Source organism: Carya illinoinensis, chromosome 10, assembly GCF_018687715.1.
Source record: "Carya illinoinensis cultivar Pawnee chromosome 10, C.illinoinensisPawnee_v1, whole genome shotgun sequence".
NCBI classification, from domain to species: domain Eukaryota; kingdom Viridiplantae; phylum Streptophyta; class Magnoliopsida; order Fagales; family Juglandaceae; genus Carya; species Carya illinoinensis.
In genome coordinates this window covers 11,446,976-11,452,406 of record NC_056761.1, presented here as the reverse complement: position 1 = coordinate 11,452,406, position 5,431 = coordinate 11,446,976, and the positions used below count along the sequence as shown (strand labels likewise).

The 5,431-nt window shown below is 29.9% G+C and overlaps 1 long non-coding RNA gene across 3 annotated transcripts; it reads right to left on the bottom strand.

Moving 5' to 3' along the window:
• Positions 1 to 2,387: 2,387 nt before the first annotated feature.
• LOC122279999 lies at positions 2,388 to 3,868 on the bottom strand. Of its 3 annotated transcripts, none has more exons than XR_006229708.1 (3): positions 2,921 to 3,868; positions 2,685 to 2,816; positions 2,388 to 2,512 (listed from the first exon to the last, which is right to left on the bottom strand). It is a non-coding gene; the product is annotated as an uncharacterized LOC122279999 (long non-coding RNA). The 3 variants fall into 3 exon arrangements; XR_006229709.1 differs by having other exon boundaries at positions 2,685 to 2,812; positions 2,921 to 3,865; XR_006229707.1 differs by lacking the exon at positions 2,921 to 3,868 and having other exon boundaries at positions 2,685 to 2,912.
• Positions 3,869 to 5,431: the final 1,563 nt, after the last annotated feature.

The window sequence follows — 5,431 nt, the reverse complement described above, 5'->3', positions numbered from 1 at the left end:
GCTCGTGTAGCTGATAGACGCATTATAGGGCAATAGTGTGTGATAGCCACGCGCGGAACAAGCTGGGCATAAGTGTCACGTGTTAAGATTTTCATTGTGGTTCTATTCATCCTGATAGATCGGCAATTAGGGAGTTGCATGGTATGGTGTGTGGCGATAATCAATCACCGACGTGTGATAGATCTGACTAAAACTGAACCAGTGGAAATGAGAGAGATAAAAATACTTGCAAAAAATATATACATAGATCTGTATTGAAAAATGAACAGAGAAGAGGATGGGAGCGTAATGATGAGAAGTTTTTCTAGAGAGAATGAAGAGTCTTTTTCTAGAATGAAAACGCGGGTTCCCCCCTTTTTTTCTTCTTTCTTTTTACAGTGATCTTCAATTAATACCTTGCAATAATCTTCAAATTAAGGAATTAATTGTGAGTTAGAACCTATCAATAATTTGCAATTTAATGTATATCATAACGTCAATTCTTCCCATCAATTGTTCTTTGAAACTATTATATTGTTAGGAAACATGCATGTTACTCTTACGTATTCAATTATCTTAATTATTTTCTTTCTTTTTCGATTATCTTGTCCTACTATAACAAAAAATTGAACACATGCTAACGCAGGTGATTCGGTGCTTAACTATCTTATATAATCATTATAAGAAAAACATTTATACGTGACCCAATTATTTATAACAAAATAACTTGCAAAAACTTGGGGGCTTCAGATTTTTTAGTAAGACAGATAATTAACTCGTAAGCTGACGTGATTTCAGGTGATATATATGTTAGATTTATTTTACAATAAAAATAACTTTTATAATCTAAAGTACCACATCAACTCACGTCAGTTTTTAAATTTGCTTTTATAAAATCCGCTTGCGGCTAATTATGCTTTTTGTTTTCTACTTCGATGATCGATCTCTTAACAATATTTCACGATCATATGTGCGTAGCTAATTATACAACCGGATTGAAGAATGGCTCTCCTTAATTGATCTGATAAAGACATAATCTGATACCATACATGTCTGCTCTTATTTATAGAACACCTCTCCCCATGATACCCTACAAAATAAAGACATATTTATAATTCTCTCCAACTTGTAGGACTCGCAATAAGTATTAATGATGCCATATTCATTATTGGTGAACAGCTTCCAATTAACTGTAAGTAAATTTATATTTACAAACCCGGCCCTAAATTAAGTTTAAGATAACCTAGGTAGAAATAAATTAATATATAAATTAATGCCTTAGAATATTTAAATTTGTCTCTCTCTTTCATTTTAGATTGGAAAACACTACTTCCATAGATAATTTCTACCGTCAATTTTCATTTTATATTTTTTTACTTAATGATTAAGAAAGTGTTTTAAATAAATTTGTAATTTTTTTAATTTTAAAAATATTTAAATATTAAAAACAAATGTTTGAAAAAAAAAAAAAACAAAAAACAGGCTGATCGTACTGAGGATTCTTGATCGATGTAGCAATGTCCTTTTAGATTCTAGAGTTCCAACGATATTCTAAAACTTAAATTAGTTTAAACAAGAAAATCAACGAGATGTTGCACGGTCTATTTCCAAAATTATTAGGAGATTCAGTAGCTAGGACCATTTTTGTTTTGCCAAGAATTAATTAATATCCAAATATCAAGACAATTAATAATGTATACACACATACATACATACATACATACATACATATATACATGTATGTATGTATATATATATATATATATATATCTTGTTCACAAATACAATGATAGCTAAGTGAGAAAAGATACATTTGTTTCTTGAGGAGAGAGAATTAAAGTACTGCCCAAAGATATATATCTCTTATATATTATAAGTGGGGATCGGAGTGCTACAGTGTTAGGAATAGTAGTTCTTTTTTCTGCTTTTATTTTATTTTTTTGGTCCAACGTTTTTTTTTCCATTTTACCCTTCACTTTATTTGGCAATTACGGTAGTTTACGTTTTAATTGTATTCCACCGACAGCTGTTTTTGTCTTTTTGACTTCCCACCGACAGATTACTTTTTTTTTTTTTTTTCTATTTTCGATTTTGCCCTTATTTTTATTGTTTGCTTCGTTGTGCTCAGTGTCGTTTTGCTTTGCCGGCTTGGTGTTATTGTCTTTTTACAGTTAATTCTGATCTCTTCATTTGATAAACTGAATTGAACTGCAGTTTAAATATTGAAATTTCTTTCATTTCGTTGTGGCTCTCTACTGCGTTTTACACTCTGTCAGCGATTGAATTGTAGGTACATTTTTATTATTTTCCTCAGTATATTGTAAAAATTGACTGTGTTCTATGAATGAATGAATTTGTTACATTATATAATTAGATGATATGTATATGTATTACAGCAAAAAAAAATGGAAAGATAAAAATTGTGTTTGCATATTTACATCTTTATTTACAGAGAGTAGATCGAACAAAGAAATTTAAGGATTCATATACAAATTCAATCTTCTGAAATTTCATCTTCTGGTTTGTTGTTGTGCTGAGAATAGGAAAACAAAACCGTAGTTAGTCAAAAATACAAAACTCAGTTCGTAAATTTTTGAAAAAAAAAAACTATCCAATTGAAAATTTTTGCTCTACATGTAAAGTATATGTATAGTGATAATATACATCAACACACCAAAAAAATGCACAAATGAAAAAAATTTCACCTTCCGGCGTGGCCGTGCGCTCCCACGAGTAGCCATTTGCAGCGGATGTGAACGGCGATGTGAGGGACACCCAACAAACAATAGATTCATCCGAGAAACCGAGAAATATCCATCAGGAAAAACAAAATCTTCCTTCAACAAAAAACAAGAGATCCAAATAACAAACCAAAAGTTTCGATCAGATAAAAAAATTTTAAAAAAAAAAACCAAAAAACCAAAAACGAAAAATATCACACCTTCCGCGGTGGTCGTGGCCTGCTGCGCGCGGCCATAGCCAGTGGATCTAAAAATTTCAAACTTGAAACAACAAAATCGGAAACAATAAGAACAAGATAAGACAAGAGACAAAAACAAGAACAAAAAAGGAGAAAGAAAATAAAACAAAAACAAATCTGTTCAGATCTAAGAGGAAAAACAAAAAAAATTGAAAAACCGTAAAAACATGAACAAATCTGTTGTACAGATCTAAATGTTAAAAAAAAATTAATTTATACTGTAAAGATGAGTGCTGCGAACGAAACTGCAAAATATTAAAAGAAGAAGAAAATATAAACATAAATCAAATAAGAACATGAAAGCTGAGAGAGAGAGAGAGAGAGAGAGAGAGAGAGAGAGAGAGAGAGAGAGAGAGAGAGAGAGGGGCAACGACCGTAGATGTGGTGACCATAGTTGTTGTACAGATCTGAAAATTTGAAATTTCAAACAACAAAATCGGAGACAATAAGAACAAGATAAAACGAGACAAAAACAAGAACAAAACACGGCGAAAAAAATCAAACAAAAACAAATATGTTCAGATCTAAAAGGAAAAACAAAAAAAAATGAAAGACCGTAAAAAACAATGTTCATCTGAAAGTAAAACATTAAAAGAAGAACAAAATACAAACATAAATCAAACAAGAAGATGAAAGCTGTGAGAGAGAGACAACGGAAGATGAAACGAGAAGGACCCGAGAGGGAGAGAGGCAGAGAGAGAGAGAGAGAGAGAGAGAGAGAGAGAGAGGCAATGGAAGAAGAAAGGAGGGGCGGCCAAAATGTGAGGGTTAGGTTTAGAGATGCTTATATAGGGCTTCCTAGGGTTAGGGCCAAATTACTTTTCTGCCCTCGTATGATTTGTTTATTACCGGATTATTTATTGATATATTTATATCTATATTTCTATATATATATATATTTATATATATATCTAGCTATACGGACCTTTCGGAACAGAAGGGGGGCGGGAAAGTAGACTCTCGGAGGGGGGGAGAGGACAGCAGGGGGGCCAGAGGAGAGAGAGAGCGAGAGAAATGGAGACACAGATAAGGGGGCGGGGAAGAAGACTCTCGAAGGAGGGCGTTTACGGTACTTTTAACTAAAAGAAAGAAACTTTTTAGAAAAAAAAATACTGCATGCAGGTCATGAGTGGAACCCAGACTGTCGATCACTATTTTACACTATTTTATGACTATCGATCACTATTTTACACTATTTTATAACTGTCGATCACTATCACTTTTTACACTATTTTATGACTGTCGATCACTATACTTTTTTACTGAAAATACAGCTATTTTTTTTTTTTATAGATTGAAATGATGGAAAGTAGATTAGACTCTACGGGTGTGTGTAATGAGAGATGCTTTTGCTACACGTCATCTAGGGTCAAATATGATTTATTTATTTATTTTAAATATTTTTACTTATTATCTTATTCATTAGTTAAATTAATTTAATAAAAATAAAATAAAATAAAAAATAATATTAAAATTTATATTTGATATGACGTAAAATGATGCATAAAATCTCTTTTTTATTATATTAATTGAATGTTGTTATTTATCATTTTTACTTTATATTTTTAAAAAAATTTAAAAAATACCTAGAATAAATGAAAAAGGTTTTCTTTTTGGAGCTTTATTTTCTTAACAAGCATTTTAAAGTCTGCATATCGTAGTCTAATTTTTTATTGCAATATGAATTTTAAAGCTTTCGGTAGGATGTTGATCTCAATGAGAGATCTGCACATAAAACTAAAAAATATAGTGATGCGTTTTTTATTGTTTTTCATTTTTATGTATATTATTCATGGAAGTCATGTGTTCAAATTTTCTATTTGGTCTGTTGTTCATCTCCTAATTGTTTGCATAGAGGATAATTATTTTAGGCATTATTTTGTACACCTTAGTGAAAGTGTTGTAATTTTAGTAATATTTTGTTAAATTAGTTTTTGTAACATTACCTTTGTGTAAATATTTTTGTGATTTTTGTTCTATAATTATTTTGTTGCCTATGATTTGATACCTTAGTTTTTATTATATGTTGTTAATTCATAAATTGACTATCTCTTTTTGTGAATTTTTAAAACTAATGATCAATAAATTCAATTATCTTGTAATAAAAGATCACTCTTTTTTTTGGTCGTAAAACAAGTTTCAAATTTTGGAGTATAAGAAAGTTTACTTTATAATAAAAAAAAGTTAAATTATAATGTAAATACATAAAACATTTAGAGCATTCTTCCGTTATAAGAAAATTAAATAAATATCATTTTTAACCGTTTTAATATAAATGTACAATTATAATTGGGTAACAAAAGACACTGAGAACATTCCTCAGTTACAAGAAAATAAATATTCATATGAAAACTATTTTGTTATCATTGTACTCTTTGACGGTAAGAAAGTTACTTTTATAATCATAAGAGTTAAATTATAAAGTGAATATATAAATCATTTAGAACATTCTTTTGTTTTAAGAATAAAAAA